This window comes from Lepisosteus platostomus, chromosome 15 (genome assembly GCF_059453375.1).
Source record: "Lepisosteus platostomus isolate fLepPlt1 chromosome 15, fLepPlt1.hap1, whole genome shotgun sequence".
In the NCBI taxonomy this organism is placed as follows: domain Eukaryota; kingdom Metazoa; phylum Chordata; class Actinopteri; order Semionotiformes; family Lepisosteidae; genus Lepisosteus; species Lepisosteus platostomus.
In genome coordinates, this window is record NC_142625.1 from 110,869 (window position 1) to 130,000 (window position 19,132).

At 59.1% G+C, this 19,132-nt stretch overlaps 10 non-coding genes across 10 annotated transcripts; all 10 read left to right on the forward strand.

Annotated features, from left to right (window-relative positions):
* The first annotated feature begins 4,597 nt into the window (after window positions 1-4,597).
* LOC148647206 (U2 spliceosomal RNA) lies at window positions 4,598-4,781 on the forward strand. Its single transcript, XR_015926966.1, has one exon. It is a non-coding gene; the product is annotated as a U2 spliceosomal RNA (small nuclear RNA).
* Window positions 4,782-5,650: 869 nt separating this feature from the next.
* On the forward strand, window positions 5,651-5,841 carry LOC148647207 (U2 spliceosomal RNA). Its single transcript, XR_015927256.1, has one exon. It is a non-coding gene; the product is annotated as a U2 spliceosomal RNA (small nuclear RNA).
* An 869-nt stretch (window positions 5,842-6,710) lies between these two features.
* Window positions 6,711-6,901, forward strand: LOC148647208 (U2 spliceosomal RNA). Its single transcript, XR_015927257.1, has one exon. It is a non-coding gene; the product is annotated as a U2 spliceosomal RNA (small nuclear RNA).
* Window positions 6,902-7,770: 869 nt separating this feature from the next.
* LOC148647209 (U2 spliceosomal RNA) lies at window positions 7,771-7,961 on the forward strand. The gene has a single exon (XR_015927258.1). It is a non-coding gene; the product is annotated as a U2 spliceosomal RNA (small nuclear RNA).
* An 869-nt stretch (window positions 7,962-8,830) lies between these two features.
* Window positions 8,831-9,021, forward strand: LOC148647210 (U2 spliceosomal RNA). The gene has a single exon (XR_015927259.1). It is a non-coding gene; the product is annotated as a U2 spliceosomal RNA (small nuclear RNA).
* Window positions 9,022-9,890: 869 nt separating this feature from the next.
* Window positions 9,891-10,081, forward strand: LOC148647211 (U2 spliceosomal RNA). Its single transcript, XR_015927260.1, has one exon. It is a non-coding gene; the product is annotated as a U2 spliceosomal RNA (small nuclear RNA).
* An 869-nt stretch (window positions 10,082-10,950) lies between these two features.
* LOC148647212 (U2 spliceosomal RNA) lies at window positions 10,951-11,141 on the forward strand. Its single transcript, XR_015927261.1, has one exon. It is a non-coding gene; the product is annotated as a U2 spliceosomal RNA (small nuclear RNA).
* Window positions 11,142-12,010: 869 nt separating this feature from the next.
* Window positions 12,011-12,201, forward strand: LOC148647213 (U2 spliceosomal RNA). The gene has a single exon (XR_015927262.1). It is a non-coding gene; the product is annotated as a U2 spliceosomal RNA (small nuclear RNA).
* An 869-nt stretch (window positions 12,202-13,070) lies between these two features.
* Window positions 13,071-13,261, forward strand: LOC148647214 (U2 spliceosomal RNA). The gene has a single exon (XR_015927263.1). It is a non-coding gene; the product is annotated as a U2 spliceosomal RNA (small nuclear RNA).
* An 869-nt stretch (window positions 13,262-14,130) lies between these two features.
* LOC148647215 (U2 spliceosomal RNA) lies at window positions 14,131-14,321 on the forward strand. The gene has a single exon (XR_015927264.1). It is a non-coding gene; the product is annotated as a U2 spliceosomal RNA (small nuclear RNA).
* Window positions 14,322-19,132: the final 4,811 nt, after the last annotated feature.

Consider the following 19,132-nt stretch of genomic DNA (forward strand, 5'->3'; position numbering starts at 1 on the left):
AAGGCGGGCCCCTTGGGGCTCAAGGACACACGTACTGTGTGGACGGGAAAACGTCGGTATCTGGTGGAGTTGCGGCAGGACAAAACGGCAAAGGACGGATACAGCCACCCACCAGGCACATTCGCCATCGGAGGAGGTAGGGGGTACATGTTTTACTGGGATCAGCCTGACTTTTGCAGGAGGTGCCGGACCTTCGGACACCGGGAGGGGGCATGTACGGCGGAGAAATGTGGCAAGTGCGGCTGTCAGGGACACCAAACCCGAGAGTGCAAGGTGAAAGAGTGCTCCTTGTGCGGGGATAGAGGCCACCTGTTCCGGCAGTGTAACAAGAGGGGCACGGCCACGGAGGAGGCGGCCACGAAGAAGGCGGCCACGGAGAAGGCGGCCACCGAGGAGGAGATCATGGAGGAGGCGGTCAGAGAATGGGTCAGGCAGGCAGACGAGGCCAGTGAGGGGGAAGGCCGGCCGAAGGGTAGCAGACCCCCTGGTAAGGGGGAGAAGAAGGGAGGAAGACAGGGGAGAGAGGTGCACCAGGGAGAAGAGGACGGAGAGCGACCAGGAACGTCGTGGGGCTCCGACGTGGAGCAACTGGAGACGGCGCAGGGAGGGGACGGTGAAAATCCGGGAACATCAGGAGGAGCAGACGGAGGGGCCGGAACCTGGGCGGAGGTGGTGAAGAAGGGGCGCCCCCTGAAGGACGGGGGAAGAACTGCGACACCGACACCGACGCCAACAGAGGAGGAGGGGATGGTAATCCTGCAGGGCGCAGGGAAGAAGAGGAGGTCAAAGAGGCAGAGGGCGGAAAGGCGTCAACAGGAGACGCAGGAAAAGAAGAAGAGGACGGCCGAGGAGGAAGGCCAGGAGGAAGACCCGGGAGACTTCGCAGACTCTGAGGGGATGGAAGAGGAGGAGGGAGTTTTGACGGCCTCGAGTGACTCCGAGGCCGAAAGCACCTCGGAATCTCTCCCCCCAGGGCAGGGGTCAGGGGCGGCAATGCTGGCCGTCTACTCAGTGGCGGCCAACGTAACGGACGATGGCAGCCCCGTAGTCTACTGCCAGCCTGAAACGCCAACTCCGGAACGAGAGTCCCCGGACAGCCGCGTGGTCCACTTTATGGACACAGAGGATGGCAGCTCGGAGAGTACAGCAGGGACGGCGAGCTCACCTGATTCCAGCCGATCGGAGGGAATGGAGAGTGACAGCCCCCCTCAAGACCCGCCATGACCCTCACAGTTGCAACAGCTAACGTGAGGGGTCTGAGGAAGCAGGAAAAAAGAGTGGCAGTGTTTTCCTACCTGTCTCGAAGGTATCTGGATGTGATCTTTCTGCAGGAAGTCCATCTCAAGGACCTCGACGACGTGAGGACCCTTCAGAGGGAGTGGAGGAAGGGTCCTTCGTGGTGGAGCGTCGGAGGGGTGAACTCCTCTGGTGTGGGTATCCTGTGCGGCTTGCCAGGGTTCGCCGCCCAAACAGTCAGCTCAGTAATTCCCGGACGTCTGCTGGTGGTGGACGGAACCTGGAGGGGAGTGAAGATAAGGCTGGTTAACGTGTACGCCCCGGCAGACAGAAGGCAGCAGGGCTCCTTTTTGAAAGACCTGGAGCCCGTGCTGTACACCAATAGAGAGCTGATTGTAGGCGGCGACTTCAACATCGACCTGGGAGACCCGCACGGCCAGGGAGTTCATCTGTTGAGGTCCTTGATCGCGGATTTTGGCCTTCGAGATGGGTTTAAGAACGTTGCACACCACACCTGGGACAATGGAAGAGGGAGTTTTCGACGCCTCGACTACATCCTCTTTACTGTGAAGTGGACAACGCTAAGCAGGCAAGTGACCCCTACCTGGTTCTCGGACCATCGGCTGCTCACGGTCTCCTTCGGTGTTGAGGACCCGCGCTTCCAGGCTGGGTACTGGAAGCTGAACAAACAAGTTCTTCACGAGGAGAGATACCGAAGGAAGATCGAGACAGTGCTGAAAGACCTGGAAAAGAAGAGGGAGCTTTATAGCTCTGCGGTGCACTGGTGGGAATCGTGCAAACAGACTCTCGCAACGGTCACCAGGCGATACTGCTGGATCCGGCGGAGTCTGGAGGAACGCCAGTGCGCCCAGCTCCAAGAGGAGCTGGAAGCACTGTATGAGCAGCTGAACCAGGGGGGCGCCTTCGACGGCGAGAAGATCGCCAACGTCAGGAGCCTGCTTAGGGAAAAGTGGCTGCAGAGAGCAAAGAACTTTCTTTTCAGGCTGCGGGGAGTTTGGAAGGAGGGAGAAGAACAGTGCTCACCCCAATTCTTCAGCGCCGTGAGAAAGCAGCAGGAGCGCTGCTGCTTCGAAAGTATATGGCGCGAGGATGGGACTGCAGCCACAGACTTGCCCGGGATGCTGGAGTGTGCCACAGGGTTCTATACAGCCTTGTTCCAGGAGAAGGAGATCGACGCCAGCATCAAGGAGAGGCTCCTGGAGGGTGTGGAAAAGGCGGTAGACGATCCCGCCTCGCTGGTTGGGCCTGTGACGGGGGCGGAAATAAAAACAGCATTGTTTGGATTGAAGAAGGGAACCGTCCCTGGAGTAGACGGCCTACCAGCGGAATTCTACCGGACCTTCTGGGATCAACTAGAGCCTTTTCTGGTGCAGGTTTTCAATGAGGCCCTGGACAGCAATGAAATGGGCCTCTCTATGAAGACCGGCGTCGTGACTCTGATCTACAAGGGAGGAGACAAGGCGGACCTGGGAAATTGGAGGCCGATCCAGATCCTGTGCACTGATTATAAGATCTTGGCCAGGGTGCTGGGCGGCCGTCTGAAAACGGTGATGCCGGCGCTGGTCGGGGCGGACCAGACATGTGGCGTGGCAGGCCGGAAGATCAGCTGGACCCTGCAGCTGATCCGGGACATCATCGCCTGGGTGGAGGACAGAGGCCTGCCGCTCATGCTGGTGAGCCTAGACCAGGCAAAGGCGTTCGACCGGGTCCATCATGGGATCCTGTGGGCACTCTTGAGGAAGAAGGGTCTGCCTGACGTCTTTGTCAGGTGGATTGAAGCGCTCTACAACGGCGCTGCGTCCCGGGTAAGAGTCAACGGAGCAGTAGGGAGGAGGATTCCGGTAAGGTGTGGTGTGCGACAGGGATGTCCACTCTCGCCCCTGCTGTACGTTATCTACCTCGAGCTGCTACTGGACCCTTTACGGAAGGACACTGGAGTGGAGGGAATTAAAGTGCCAGGTGGAGGTGGGCAGGAAGCTAAAATCGCGGCCTACGCGGACGACGTGACGCTCTTCCTCAGCTCTGACAGGAGTCTGGGGAGAGTGTTGGAAATCGTGGAGGCCTACTCCAGAGGCACCGGCGCCCAACTGAATCGCGCCAAGAGCCTGGTGAAGCTTTTTGGAACCTGGCCGTACGTACCGGAGGTCGCCGGAGGACTGAAACAAATAACGGACCCGGTGAAAATCCTGGGGGTCCTATTTCACACCTTGGACCCCTCAGGACTGAACTGGGAGGCCAGGTTCCGGAAGATCAAGCAGAAGCTGGGCCTTTGGCAGCAACGATCCCTGACGTGGATAGGGAAGGCGCTGGTGCTGAAGGTGGAGATCCTGCCCTTGCTTCTCCACCTGGCAGTAGTGTACCCCCTACCCGCAAGGAGGAGGAAGGAATTGGTGAGGACAGTTTTTACCTTCGTGTGGGGCCACTCATACGAACGGATCCGCCGGACAGACATGTGTAGACCTACCGTGGAAGGAGGCAGAGGGATCCCGAACTTCCCAGTGAAGTTGGACTGCGTGTTCGTCGCCAACCTGTGCGTCATCCTGCACGGTAACCCGCCCCACCTGTGCGGCCGGTTCGTGAGCCTCTGGCTGGCAGCGAGTATGAGACACCTGGTCGCCTGGAAGAACACGACCCCGAAGGCTGAGCGGCTCCCACTGCACTACCGTCATGCAGTGCAGTGGCTGCGGGCACACCCAGAGGTACGGGACAAGGAAATAGCGCTGAGCCATAGGAGGATGTATTTGGTGGTCACAGCATTGGACAGGCCAGCGCTCCTGGGTGTGCCCAGTGACATCTGGCAGCAGGCCCAACCAAAGGGTCTGGACAACAGACTAAAAGATCTGAACTGGCTTGGTGTGTGGGGTCGAATGGCGGTCAGGGCCGTCATGTACTCGCATGGGCTGGCAAAGAAGAGCCAGTGCCCGAGGCACGGCTGCACAGGGGAAGAAACCGTCAACCATGTCTTTTGGGAGTGCGGGTTCGTGCAGAGGGTGTGGAGGTCCAGCCAGCACCTGTACGCACAGGTAGGCCTGGGGTCCCTCCTGACGCTGAACACAGTGATGAAGGGCGTGGCTGGTTCCCGAAGATGGAACGCGGCTTTTCTGCTGTGGCTCCTGATTAGCCTAACCAAGCTCCATGTCTGGGACGCAAGATCAGAGCTGGTCAAACATGGGGTGGAGAGGTCAGTGCTGGACATTCTGAAGCGTGTCAAGAGGGACGTCTCACGGAAGATCCGGTGGGACGTCCTCCGATGGGGATTCGCCGCGGCACGTGAACGATGGAAGGACTTAATCACATGGGTGTAAAGGTGGAGGGTAAAGTAAACGTTTAAAGCACTGTTTTAACTGATTTCTAATAAAACATAAAAAAAATCTGTTCTTATCAGTTTAATATCTGATACGTCCCCCATCGGGGGACCACATATTAAACGGATTTTTGGAACAGGGAGCTGGATCAGGAGCTTGCTCCGTCCTCTCCACGCATCGGCCCGGTATTGCAGCGCCTCCGGGAGCGGTGCACCACCTTCTCTCAGCGGTGAAAAGACAGACGTAGGTAGGTAGCTAGCTAGCTAGCTAGCTAGCGAGCGAGCGAGCGAGCGAGCGAGCGAGCAAGCAAGCGGAGTGGACTGGAGCTCCTTCTTCTCGGGTCTCGTCCCTCGTCCCTCGTCCATCTGTGTGTCTCTGTGTTCTGTCTCTCTCTCGCCCTCTCGGTTCCCGTGCTCCCTCTGTGCGCTTTCCCGCGTCTCGACTCTCTGGGCAAGCAGGCCGGCCCCCTTTTCGGCTCCCGTGCGTTTTCCCTCCAAAAAACTTAGGTTTTTCAGCCTTTTCCCAGGGAGGCAGGCGTGGCTTGCTTGCTTGCTTGCTTGCTTGCTTGCTTGTGTGTGTGTCCGTCCCCGTCCCTGCAGGCGGGCCCCTTTCGACAGCTGGGCGTTTTCCCTCCCAAAAACTTAGTATATCCACCTTTTCTTTCTTTTTTTTCGGCAGGCAGGCAGGCAGGCGTGTGTGCGCGCGCGCGCGCGTCCCCGTCCCTCCCTCCCGAGAGAGAGCTGCCCCTTGCCTCTGCCCGCAGGTGCTGGCGCTCGGCTTTCGCTTGCAGCCGGTTGGGCGCAGCTGCTGCCGGTGGGAGGGGCCTAAGCTAAGGAGGCCGGGCGGCTGGCGCCCCCTGCGGCTGCGGTCGTTGTCGGGCCGTTGACAGAAGATCAAAGAGCAGGGCCCCCGCCCGGGACTGGCAGGAAGGCAGGCGGGCAGGCAAGAGAGAGGGGGAGCAGAGTCCCGCGGCAGGCCTCTGGCTGCAGGGAGGCCGGCGGCTGCGCGGGTCCCGGGCTCCAGAGGAGTCGGCCTGCGCCACTGTGCGCCAGCGGAACGCCCGCGCGTCGGTCCGCGCCTTTGTGGGCATCGCTTCTCGGCCTTTTGGCTAAGATCAAGTGTAGTATCTGTTCTTATCAGTTTAATATCTGATACGTCCCCCATCGGGGGACCACATATTAAACGGATTTTTGGAACAGGGAGCTGGATCAGGAGCTTGCTCCGTCCTCTCCACGCATCGGCCCGGTATTGCAGCGCCTCCGGGAGCGGTGCACCACCTTCTCTCAGCGGTGAAAAGACAGACGTAGGTAGGTAGCTAGCTAGCTAGCTAGCTAGCGAGCGAGCGAGCGAGCGAGCGAGCGAGCAAGCAAGCGGAGTGGACTGGAGCTCCTTCTTCTCGGGTCTCGTCCCTCGTCCCTCGTCCATCTGTGTGTCTCTGTGTTCTGTCTCTCTCTCGCCCTCTCGGTTCCCGTGCTCCCTCTGTGCGCTTTCCCGCGTCTCGACTCTCTGGGCAAGCAGGCCGGCCCCCTTTTCGGCTCCCGTGCGTTTTCCCTCCAAAAAACTTAGGTTTTTCAGCCTTTTCCCAGGGAGGCAGGCGTGGCTTGCTTGCTTGCTTGCTTGCTTGCTTGCTTGTGTGTGTGTCCGTCCCCGTCCCTGCAGGCGGGCCCCTTTCGACAGCTGGGCGTTTTCCCTCCCAAAAACTTAGTATATCCACCTTTTCTTTCTTTTTTTTCGGCAGGCAGGCAGGCAGGCGTGTGTGCGCGCGCGCGCGCGTCCCCGTCCCTCCCTCCCGAGAGAGAGCTGCCCCTTGCCTCTGCCCGCAGGTGCTGGCGCTCGGCTTTCGCTTGCAGCCGGTTGGGCGCAGCTGCTGCCGGTGGGAGGGGCCTAAGCTAAGGAGGCCGGGCGGCTGGCGCCCCCTGCGGCTGCGGTCGTTGTCGGGCCGTTGACAGAAGATCAAAGAGCAGGGCCCCCGCCCGGGACTGGCAGGAAGGCAGGCGGGCAGGCAAGAGAGAGGGGGAGCAGAGTCCCGCGGCAGGCCTCTGGCTGCAGGGAGGCCGGCGGCTGCGCGGGTCCCGGGCTCCAGAGGAGTCGGCCTGCGCCACTGTGCGCCAGCGGAACGCCCGCGCGTCGGTCCGCGCCTTTGTGGGCATCGCTTCTCGGCCTTTTGGCTAAGATCAAGTGTAGTATCTGTTCTTATCAGTTTAATATCTGATACGTCCCCCATCGGGGGACCACATATTAAACGGATTTTTGGAACAGGGAGCTGGATCAGGAGCTTGCTCCGTCCTCTCCACGCATCGGCCCGGTATTGCAGCGCCTCCGGGAGCGGTGCACCACCTTCTCTCAGCGGTGAAAAGACAGACGTAGGTAGGTAGCTAGCTAGCTAGCTAGCTAGCGAGCGAGCGAGCGAGCGAGCGAGCGAGCAAGCAAGCGGAGTGGACTGGAGCTCCTTCTTCTCGGGTCTCGTCCCTCGTCCCTCGTCCATCTGTGTGTCTCTGTGTTCTGTCTCTCTCTCGCCCTCTCGGTTCCCGTGCTCCCTCTGTGCGCTTTCCCGCGTCTCGACTCTCTGGGCAAGCAGGCCGGCCCCCTTTTCGGCTCCCGTGCGTTTTCCCTCCAAAAAACTTAGGTTTTTCAGCCTTTTCCCAGGGAGGCAGGCGTGGCTTGCTTGCTTGCTTGCTTGCTTGCTTGCTTGTGTGTGTGTCCGTCCCCGTCCCTGCAGGCGGGCCCCTTTCGACAGCTGGGCGTTTTCCCTCCCAAAAACTTAGTATATCCACCTTTTCTTTCTTTTTTTTCGGCAGGCAGGCAGGCAGGCGTGTGTGCGCGCGCGCGCGCGTCCCCGTCCCTCCCTCCCGAGAGAGAGCTGCCCCTTGCCTCTGCCCGCAGGTGCTGGCGCTCGGCTTTCGCTTGCAGCCGGTTGGGCGCAGCTGCTGCCGGTGGGAGGGGCCTAAGCTAAGGAGGCCGGGCGGCTGGCGCCCCCTGCGGCTGCGGTCGTTGTCGGGCCGTTGACAGAAGATCAAAGAGCAGGGCCCCCGCCCGGGACTGGCAGGAAGGCAGGCGGGCAGGCAAGAGAGAGGGGGAGCAGAGTCCCGCGGCAGGCCTCTGGCTGCAGGGAGGCCGGCGGCTGCGCGGGTCCCGGGCTCCAGAGGAGTCGGCCTGCGCCACTGTGCGCCAGCGGAACGCCCGCGCGTCGGTCCGCGCCTTTGTGGGCATCGCTTCTCGGCCTTTTGGCTAAGATCAAGTGTAGTATCTGTTCTTATCAGTTTAATATCTGATACGTCCCCCATCGGGGGACCACATATTAAACGGATTTTTGGAACAGGGAGCTGGATCAGGAGCTTGCTCCGTCCTCTCCACGCATCGGCCCGGTATTGCAGCGCCTCCGGGAGCGGTGCACCACCTTCTCTCAGCGGTGAAAAGACAGACGTAGGTAGGTAGCTAGCTAGCTAGCTAGCTAGCGAGCGAGCGAGCGAGCGAGCGAGCGAGCAAGCAAGCGGAGTGGACTGGAGCTCCTTCTTCTCGGGTCTCGTCCCTCGTCCCTCGTCCATCTGTGTGTCTCTGTGTTCTGTCTCTCTCTCGCCCTCTCGGTTCCCGTGCTCCCTCTGTGCGCTTTCCCGCGTCTCGACTCTCTGGGCAAGCAGGCCGGCCCCCTTTTCGGCTCCCGTGCGTTTTCCCTCCAAAAAACTTAGGTTTTTCAGCCTTTTCCCAGGGAGGCAGGCGTGGCTTGCTTGCTTGCTTGCTTGCTTGCTTGCTTGTGTGTGTGTCCGTCCCCGTCCCTGCAGGCGGGCCCCTTTCGACAGCTGGGCGTTTTCCCTCCCAAAAACTTAGTATATCCACCTTTTCTTTCTTTTTTTTCGGCAGGCAGGCAGGCAGGCGTGTGTGCGCGCGCGCGCGCGTCCCCGTCCCTCCCTCCCGAGAGAGAGCTGCCCCTTGCCTCTGCCCGCAGGTGCTGGCGCTCGGCTTTCGCTTGCAGCCGGTTGGGCGCAGCTGCTGCCGGTGGGAGGGGCCTAAGCTAAGGAGGCCGGGCGGCTGGCGCCCCCTGCGGCTGCGGTCGTTGTCGGGCCGTTGACAGAAGATCAAAGAGCAGGGCCCCCGCCCGGGACTGGCAGGAAGGCAGGCGGGCAGGCAAGAGAGAGGGGGAGCAGAGTCCCGCGGCAGGCCTCTGGCTGCAGGGAGGCCGGCGGCTGCGCGGGTCCCGGGCTCCAGAGGAGTCGGCCTGCGCCACTGTGCGCCAGCGGAACGCCCGCGCGTCGGTCCGCGCCTTTGTGGGCATCGCTTCTCGGCCTTTTGGCTAAGATCAAGTGTAGTATCTGTTCTTATCAGTTTAATATCTGATACGTCCCCCATCGGGGGACCACATATTAAACGGATTTTTGGAACAGGGAGCTGGATCAGGAGCTTGCTCCGTCCTCTCCACGCATCGGCCCGGTATTGCAGCGCCTCCGGGAGCGGTGCACCACCTTCTCTCAGCGGTGAAAAGACAGACGTAGGTAGGTAGCTAGCTAGCTAGCTAGCTAGCGAGCGAGCGAGCGAGCGAGCGAGCGAGCAAGCAAGCGGAGTGGACTGGAGCTCCTTCTTCTCGGGTCTCGTCCCTCGTCCCTCGTCCATCTGTGTGTCTCTGTGTTCTGTCTCTCTCTCGCCCTCTCGGTTCCCGTGCTCCCTCTGTGCGCTTTCCCGCGTCTCGACTCTCTGGGCAAGCAGGCCGGCCCCCTTTTCGGCTCCCGTGCGTTTTCCCTCCAAAAAACTTAGGTTTTTCAGCCTTTTCCCAGGGAGGCAGGCGTGGCTTGCTTGCTTGCTTGCTTGCTTGCTTGCTTGTGTGTGTGTCCGTCCCCGTCCCTGCAGGCGGGCCCCTTTCGACAGCTGGGCGTTTTCCCTCCCAAAAACTTAGTATATCCACCTTTTCTTTCTTTTTTTTCGGCAGGCAGGCAGGCAGGCGTGTGTGCGCGCGCGCGCGCGTCCCCGTCCCTCCCTCCCGAGAGAGAGCTGCCCCTTGCCTCTGCCCGCAGGTGCTGGCGCTCGGCTTTCGCTTGCAGCCGGTTGGGCGCAGCTGCTGCCGGTGGGAGGGGCCTAAGCTAAGGAGGCCGGGCGGCTGGCGCCCCCTGCGGCTGCGGTCGTTGTCGGGCCGTTGACAGAAGATCAAAGAGCAGGGCCCCCGCCCGGGACTGGCAGGAAGGCAGGCGGGCAGGCAAGAGAGAGGGGGAGCAGAGTCCCGCGGCAGGCCTCTGGCTGCAGGGAGGCCGGCGGCTGCGCGGGTCCCGGGCTCCAGAGGAGTCGGCCTGCGCCACTGTGCGCCAGCGGAACGCCCGCGCGTCGGTCCGCGCCTTTGTGGGCATCGCTTCTCGGCCTTTTGGCTAAGATCAAGTGTAGTATCTGTTCTTATCAGTTTAATATCTGATACGTCCCCCATCGGGGGACCACATATTAAACGGATTTTTGGAACAGGGAGCTGGATCAGGAGCTTGCTCCGTCCTCTCCACGCATCGGCCCGGTATTGCAGCGCCTCCGGGAGCGGTGCACCACCTTCTCTCAGCGGTGAAAAGACAGACGTAGGTAGGTAGCTAGCTAGCTAGCTAGCTAGCGAGCGAGCGAGCGAGCGAGCGAGCGAGCAAGCAAGCGGAGTGGACTGGAGCTCCTTCTTCTCGGGTCTCGTCCCTCGTCCCTCGTCCATCTGTGTGTCTCTGTGTTCTGTCTCTCTCTCGCCCTCTCGGTTCCCGTGCTCCCTCTGTGCGCTTTCCCGCGTCTCGACTCTCTGGGCAAGCAGGCCGGCCCCCTTTTCGGCTCCCGTGCGTTTTCCCTCCAAAAAACTTAGGTTTTTCAGCCTTTTCCCAGGGAGGCAGGCGTGGCTTGCTTGCTTGCTTGCTTGCTTGCTTGCTTGTGTGTGTGTCCGTCCCCGTCCCTGCAGGCGGGCCCCTTTCGACAGCTGGGCGTTTTCCCTCCCAAAAACTTAGTATATCCACCTTTTCTTTCTTTTTTTTCGGCAGGCAGGCAGGCAGGCGTGTGTGCGCGCGCGCGCGCGTCCCCGTCCCTCCCTCCCGAGAGAGAGCTGCCCCTTGCCTCTGCCCGCAGGTGCTGGCGCTCGGCTTTCGCTTGCAGCCGGTTGGGCGCAGCTGCTGCCGGTGGGAGGGGCCTAAGCTAAGGAGGCCGGGCGGCTGGCGCCCCCTGCGGCTGCGGTCGTTGTCGGGCCGTTGACAGAAGATCAAAGAGCAGGGCCCCCGCCCGGGACTGGCAGGAAGGCAGGCGGGCAGGCAAGAGAGAGGGGGAGCAGAGTCCCGCGGCAGGCCTCTGGCTGCAGGGAGGCCGGCGGCTGCGCGGGTCCCGGGCTCCAGAGGAGTCGGCCTGCGCCACTGTGCGCCAGCGGAACGCCCGCGCGTCGGTCCGCGCCTTTGTGGGCATCGCTTCTCGGCCTTTTGGCTAAGATCAAGTGTAGTATCTGTTCTTATCAGTTTAATATCTGATACGTCCCCCATCGGGGGACCACATATTAAACGGATTTTTGGAACAGGGAGCTGGATCAGGAGCTTGCTCCGTCCTCTCCACGCATCGGCCCGGTATTGCAGCGCCTCCGGGAGCGGTGCACCACCTTCTCTCAGCGGTGAAAAGACAGACGTAGGTAGGTAGCTAGCTAGCTAGCTAGCTAGCGAGCGAGCGAGCGAGCGAGCGAGCGAGCAAGCAAGCGGAGTGGACTGGAGCTCCTTCTTCTCGGGTCTCGTCCCTCGTCCCTCGTCCATCTGTGTGTCTCTGTGTTCTGTCTCTCTCTCGCCCTCTCGGTTCCCGTGCTCCCTCTGTGCGCTTTCCCGCGTCTCGACTCTCTGGGCAAGCAGGCCGGCCCCCTTTTCGGCTCCCGTGCGTTTTCCCTCCAAAAAACTTAGGTTTTTCAGCCTTTTCCCAGGGAGGCAGGCGTGGCTTGCTTGCTTGCTTGCTTGCTTGCTTGCTTGTGTGTGTGTCCGTCCCCGTCCCTGCAGGCGGGCCCCTTTCGACAGCTGGGCGTTTTCCCTCCCAAAAACTTAGTATATCCACCTTTTCTTTCTTTTTTTTCGGCAGGCAGGCAGGCAGGCGTGTGTGCGCGCGCGCGCGCGTCCCCGTCCCTCCCTCCCGAGAGAGAGCTGCCCCTTGCCTCTGCCCGCAGGTGCTGGCGCTCGGCTTTCGCTTGCAGCCGGTTGGGCGCAGCTGCTGCCGGTGGGAGGGGCCTAAGCTAAGGAGGCCGGGCGGCTGGCGCCCCCTGCGGCTGCGGTCGTTGTCGGGCCGTTGACAGAAGATCAAAGAGCAGGGCCCCCGCCCGGGACTGGCAGGAAGGCAGGCGGGCAGGCAAGAGAGAGGGGGAGCAGAGTCCCGCGGCAGGCCTCTGGCTGCAGGGAGGCCGGCGGCTGCGCGGGTCCCGGGCTCCAGAGGAGTCGGCCTGCGCCACTGTGCGCCAGCGGAACGCCCGCGCGTCGGTCCGCGCCTTTGTGGGCATCGCTTCTCGGCCTTTTGGCTAAGATCAAGTGTAGTATCTGTTCTTATCAGTTTAATATCTGATACGTCCCCCATCGGGGGACCACATATTAAACGGATTTTTGGAACAGGGAGCTGGATCAGGAGCTTGCTCCGTCCTCTCCACGCATCGGCCCGGTATTGCAGCGCCTCCGGGAGCGGTGCACCACCTTCTCTCAGCGGTGAAAAGACAGACGTAGGTAGGTAGCTAGCTAGCTAGCTAGCTAGCGAGCGAGCGAGCGAGCGAGCGAGCGAGCAAGCAAGCGGAGTGGACTGGAGCTCCTTCTTCTCGGGTCTCGTCCCTCGTCCCTCGTCCATCTGTGTGTCTCTGTGTTCTGTCTCTCTCTCGCCCTCTCGGTTCCCGTGCTCCCTCTGTGCGCTTTCCCGCGTCTCGACTCTCTGGGCAAGCAGGCCGGCCCCCTTTTCGGCTCCCGTGCGTTTTCCCTCCAAAAAACTTAGGTTTTTCAGCCTTTTCCCAGGGAGGCAGGCGTGGCTTGCTTGCTTGCTTGCTTGCTTGCTTGCTTGTGTGTGTGTCCGTCCCCGTCCCTGCAGGCGGGCCCCTTTCGACAGCTGGGCGTTTTCCCTCCCAAAAACTTAGTATATCCACCTTTTCTTTCTTTTTTTTCGGCAGGCAGGCAGGCAGGCGTGTGTGCGCGCGCGCGCGCGTCCCCGTCCCTCCCTCCCGAGAGAGAGCTGCCCCTTGCCTCTGCCCGCAGGTGCTGGCGCTCGGCTTTCGCTTGCAGCCGGTTGGGCGCAGCTGCTGCCGGTGGGAGGGGCCTAAGCTAAGGAGGCCGGGCGGCTGGCGCCCCCTGCGGCTGCGGTCGTTGTCGGGCCGTTGACAGAAGATCAAAGAGCAGGGCCCCCGCCCGGGACTGGCAGGAAGGCAGGCGGGCAGGCAAGAGAGAGGGGGAGCAGAGTCCCGCGGCAGGCCTCTGGCTGCAGGGAGGCCGGCGGCTGCGCGGGTCCCGGGCTCCAGAGGAGTCGGCCTGCGCCACTGTGCGCCAGCGGAACGCCCGCGCGTCGGTCCGCGCCTTTGTGGGCATCGCTTCTCGGCCTTTTGGCTAAGATCAAGTGTAGTATCTGTTCTTATCAGTTTAATATCTGATACGTCCCCCATCGGGGGACCACATATTAAACGGATTTTTGGAACAGGGAGCTGGATCAGGAGCTTGCTCCGTCCTCTCCACGCATCGGCCCGGTATTGCAGCGCCTCCGGGAGCGGTGCACCACCTTCTCTCAGCGGTGAAAAGACAGACGTAGGTAGGTAGCTAGCTAGCTAGCTAGCTAGCGAGCGAGCGAGCGAGCGAGCGAGCGAGCAAGCAAGCGGAGTGGACTGGAGCTCCTTCTTCTCGGGTCTCGTCCCTCGTCCCTCGTCCATCTGTGTGTCTCTGTGTTCTGTCTCTCTCTCGCCCTCTCGGTTCCCGTGCTCCCTCTGTGCGCTTTCCCGCGTCTCGACTCTCTGGGCAAGCAGGCCGGCCCCCTTTTCGGCTCCCGTGCGTTTTCCCTCCAAAAAACTTAGGTTTTTCAGCCTTTTCCCAGGGAGGCAGGCGTGGCTTGCTTGCTTGCTTGCTTGCTTGCTTGCTTGTGTGTGTGTCCGTCCCCGTCCCTGCAGGCGGGCCCCTTTCGACAGCTGGGCGTTTTCCCTCCCAAAAACTTAGTATATCCACCTTTTCTTTCTTTTTTTTCGGCAGGCAGGCAGGCAGGCGTGTGTGCGCGCGCGCGCGCGTCCCCGTCCCTCCCTCCCGAGAGAGAGCTGCCCCTTGCCTCTGCCCGCAGGTGCTGGCGCTCGGCTTTCGCTTGCAGCCGGTTGGGCGCAGCTGCTGCCGGTGGGAGGGGCCTAAGCTAAGGAGGCCGGGCGGCTGGCGCCCCCTGCGGCTGCGGTCGTTGTCGGGCCGTTGACAGAAGATCAAAGAGCAGGGCCCCCGCCCGGGACTGGCAGGAAGGCAGGCGGGCAGGCAAGAGAGAGGGGGAGCAGAGTCCCGCGGCAGGCCTCTGGCTGCAGGGAGGCCGGCGGCTGCGCGGGTCCCGGGCTCCAGAGGAGTCGGCCTGCGCCACTGTGCGCCAGCGGAACGCCCGCGCGTCGGTCCGCGCCTTTGTGGGCATCGCTTCTCGGCCTTTTGGCTAAGATCAAGTGTAGTATCTGTTCTTATCAGTTTAATATCTGATACGTCCCCCATCGGGGGACCACATATTAAACGGATTTTTGGAACAGGGAGCTGGATCAGGAGCTTGCTCCGTCCTCTCCACGCATCGGCCCGGTATTGCAGCGCCTCCGGGAGCGGTGCACCACCTTCTCTCAGCGGTGAAAAGACAGACGTAGGTAGGTAGCTAGCTAGCTAGCTAGCTAGCGAGCGAGCGAGCGAGCGAGCGAGCGAGCAAGCAAGCGGAGTGGACTGGAGCTCCTTCTTCTCGGGTCTCGTCCCTCGTCCCTCGTCCATCTGTGTGTCTCTGTGTTCTGTCTCTCTCTCGCCCTCTCGGTTCCCGTGCTCCCTCTGTGCGCTTTCCCGCGTCTCGACTCTCTGGGCAAGCAGGCCGGCCCCCTTTTCGGCTCCCGTGCGTTTTCCCTCCAAAAAACTTAGGTTTTTCAGCCTTTTCCCAGGGAGGCAGGCGTGGCTTGCTTGCTTGCTTGCTTGCTTGCTTGCTTGTGTGTGTGTCCGTCCCCGTCCCTGCAGGCGGGCCCCTTTCGACAGCTGGGCGTTTTCCCTCCCAAAAACTTAGTATATCCACCTTTTCTTTCTTTTTTTTCGGCAGGCAGGCAGGCAGGCGTGTGTGCGCGCGCGCGCGCGTCCCCGTCCCTCCCTCCCGAGAGAGAGCTGCCCCTTGCCTCTGCCCGCAGGTGCTGGCGCTCGGCTTTCGCTTGCAGCCGGTTGGGCGCAGCTGCTGCCGGTGGGAGGGGCCTAAGCTAAGGAGGCCGGGCGGCTGGCGCCCCCTGCGGCTGCGGTCGTTGTCGGGCCGTTGACAGAAGATCAAAGAGCAGGGCCCCCGCCCGGGACTGGCAGGAAGGCAGGCGGGCAGGCAAGAGAGAGGGGGAGCAGAGTCCCGCGGCAGGCCTCTGGCTGCAGGGAGGCCGGCGGCTGCGCGGGTCCCGGGCTCCAGAGGAGTCGGCCTGCGCCACTGTGCGCCAGCGGAACGCCCGCGCGTCGGTCCGCGCCTTTGTGGGCATCGCTTCTCGGCCTTTTGGCCAAGATCCAAAGGTGCGTGGCCTGTCCGCGGCTGGAGGGCTTGTCAGAGGTCGTGAAGGGCGGGGAAGGAGAGTCGGAGGGAAAGCATCTGAACATCGAAGAAGGCATCACCGGTGGAGAGGACGTGCAGACATCTGAGGGAGCGGAGGCGGAAGGAAGAACAGAGCCACCACTGGAATCGCCCTGGGTTGAGCCCAGGGGGTGAAGGTGGGGCTCCCAGATGACGGCGGCGAAGGGTGAGTGGCCTTCGATAATGGCGGCCGGGCGCTCGCTGTCCCGTGAGGGGCAGATGAGGGGCACGGTGCGCTTTGTTTTGAAGAACCATGAGGAGCAGGCTGAATGGATGGTGAGAGGAAGATTTTTGAAAGAAGTTTGTTACAAGGTGCTGGGAATTGAGAAGATGGACATCTTGGCCTTGCAGGATTTTCAAGGTAAATGTATTTTCGACCTTACATTTACAACGGATGTGGAATGTACAAGGGTGTGGTGTAAAGCCCAACTGATGAAGGAGCGGGAGCCTCTTAATCATTTTTATGTGGAGCCCCTCTTTGCTCGTGAATTAAAGATCTTGACGGTACATATTTTTAACCCTAATGTGCCTGAGGCTGACGTGAAAACGTTTTTGAGACGGTTTGTGGATATCCAGGGGGAAGGAAGAAAGGTTATTGATGAGGAGAATGTTTGGACTAGTAAATGGAGATATATGACGAGGTTTCGATCCTGTGATACAGCAGAAGGTGGTGTGATAATCCCTCCAGCCAATTTTTTTATCGGGTCGAACAAAGGGTATTTGAGCTATACGGGTCAGCCCAAGACCTGTCGGAAATGTGGGGAAAAAGACCATTTTGCCATTGATTGTAGGAGCAAGGTTTGCAGGAGGTGCGGCAGGGTGGGGCACATAGCGATGGACTGTGTAAACCCGCTGGTTTGTAACCTGTGCGGAGAGCAGGGGCACACATATAGAATGTGCCCTAGGAAACAGACTAGTTTTGCATCAGTTGTCTCCGAAGGGCCAGAGAGAAGAATGGAACATCCAGGAGCAGGGTGTAAGGATGGGAGGGCAGAGGATACTCACCGGGAGGAAGGGCGGCGCCGTATTGTAGCAGATCCAGGGGAAGGGACATCGGTGATGCAGGGAGGAGAGGAGCCAGGAATCTCTGCGGAGAAAGAGGGAAGAACACTTCAGGAACCTGTGGAGGAGGGTTTGTCTATCGTTGCAGGAGAGGAGGCGCTGGAGGAAGGGACTGCACAAGATCCAGAATGGATAAATATCAACAGAAAGAAAAAGGATAAGAAAAGAGGGAGGGAGGTGATGGAAGAAGATACTCCACTGATGGAGGAAAAGAGACAGAGAGAGGCCCTGACATCTTCAGGAGAGGAAGATGAATCGCAAGTATCTGGCAGTGAGGCGGATAGCTCCGTGAGTATGGGCGAGGAGGGTGTCAGGGTTGAAGAGGAGGCTGGAGGAGAAGAGGTTCAAGCTCCGGAAAAAAGGCAGGAAGATTTCGTGGAAAGGGAGGAAGACGGTGAGGAAGCAGTGAAGAGTACGGCTGAGGATGTGGTTTTTGAGACTGAGGAAGGTCTTGGGACTAACTCTGTACAAAACTTTGAAGAGACCTTTTTAGGTGACTCTTTTGTGGGCCAGGATGGTGAACCACCCCAACCGAGTGGTCCACCGGAGCCGGGAGGGTCTAGTGACACAGACGAGGGGGGGACGTTGCCACTTAGTGGTGTTACTGCGGTAGAGCAAGGCTATAGCCTTCTTCCGGTCTCACCAATGACTCCCATCTCTTTTGGAGATCAGAGTGGAGAGAGTACTGAGGGGAGTCCGAGGTTTAGCGATCTTTATGGAATAGATAGTTGACTTTGAATAATGTTAAAATGGGAATTCACAAGATCATTTCAAGCAATGTACAGGGTTTAAAAGATGGTGTAAAGAGAGTGGCGGTGTTTACTTATTTGGCTGATTTAAAGCCAAGTTTTTGTTTTATTCAGGAGGCGCATTTGAAAGACCCGGAGGATGTGGTAAGATTCTCGCGAGAATGGAAGAAAGGCCCCTCTTGGTGGAGTATTGGAGGAGTGCATTCGTCGGGATTAGGGATATTATGTGGAGATCCGGGGTTTCAGGCGACTGAAGTGGTCTCTGCGGTACCTGGCCGCCTCTTAGTGGTTGACGGGTGCTGGTGGAGGGTTAGGGTAAGAATAATTGGGGTTTATGCCCCTGCAGAAAGGGCCTTGCAGGCCGCTTTCTTAAAAGATCTTGAGCCTTGGTTTTTTACCAACAGAGAGATTGTGGTGGGTGGAGATTTTAATATAGACATAGCAGATGCGCATGGGGGAGGAGCATGTGGCCTGAGAAATCTTCTACAACGGTTTAATCTGGTCGATTGTTTTCAGGAGTGTAGCCGGACGAGTAAAAACTTTACTTGGCAAAACAGTAGGGGTCATCGTCGACGGCTGGACTATGTTTTTATTACACTGAAATGTAAGATCAAGAAAGAACAAGTATTCCCAGTTTGGTTTTCGGATCATATGACTCTCTCGGTAACGCTTGATGTAGAAGGTCCAACTTACCAAGCCAGTTATTGGAAGCTTAATATTTCCATTTTAGAAGAAGTCGGGTATCGTGTTTTAATTTCAGATTTTATTGATAGTATCAAAAGCAAATATTCTGACTTTGCGTCTAAAACCGAGTGGTGGGAGCTGTGTAAAAAGACCATTGCGAGGCTCTCTATGGAATATTGTAAAAAGAGAAGGCTAAGGGAAAAGAGTGTTTTAGTTGCACTACAGAAGGATTTGGAGTCTTTATACGTAGCTTTTAACCGGGGCGGGGTCTTTCGGGCAGAAAAGGCTGCGGAGTTGAAAGCCAGATTAAGGGAGGCCTGGTTAAGGAAAGCTAAGGACTTCCTCTTCCGGTTGCAGGGGGTAGTTTTAGAAAACCAGGAGAGATGTTCAGCCCAGTTTTTTAGTTCTGTAAGAAGTAAGCAAGAAAGAGCACTCTTTACAGAGGTAAGAGATGCAAGTGGGGTGATCACAAGGGATTTGGGGGAAATGGTGGCATGTGGGACAAGATATTATAAAGAGCTTTTTGCAGAGAGTGCAGTCAATCGTGATGATTGGGAGGAATTCCTGGAGGATATCGAGAACATTCCGGACGGGTCTGATCTTGGGGGGGAGGTCACAGAGGCTGAACTTAAAGAAGCGGTGTGGGGCTCAAAAAAAGGTAAAGTCCCGGGGGTAGATGGTTTACCCATTGAGTTTTATTGCACATTTTGGGAGCAGTTGGGTCCCCTGTTACTCGGTGTTTTTAAAGAGATTTTAGCTGGTGGCGGTCTTGGGGCAACCATGAGGACTGGGATCATCACATTAATCTATAAGAAAGGGGAAAAATGTAATCTAGACAATTGGAGACCCATTCAATTATTGTGCTCCGATTATAAGATCTTGGCTAGGGTATTAGGACGCCGGTTACGCCGGGTGATGGGTGCAGTGGTGGGTGTGGATCAGACGTGTGGGGTGGAGGGTAGAAAGATTAGTTGGAACCTGCAACTGATTAGGGATGTGGTGGAATGGGTTGAGGATAGGGGGCTCCCTCTTAGTTTGGTCAATTTAGACCAAAATAAAGCTTTTGATAGAGTCCACCATGGGTTTTTATGGGAGGTTTTAAGGCGTATGGGGTTTGGGGATGTTTTTATTGGTTGGCTACAGGTTTTGTATAGTGGTGTGGGGGCTAGAGTTTGTCTTAATGGTAGTTTGGGGGAGTTTCTGTCTGTTCAGCGGGGAGTGAGACAGGGCTGTCCATTGTCCCCCCTGCTATACGTGCTTTATATTGAACCCTTGCTTAGACGATTTCGACGGGATCCGGTAATTGAAGGAGTGTTGGTGCCGGGGAGTAATGGGCTCCAGGTGAAAGTGGCTGCC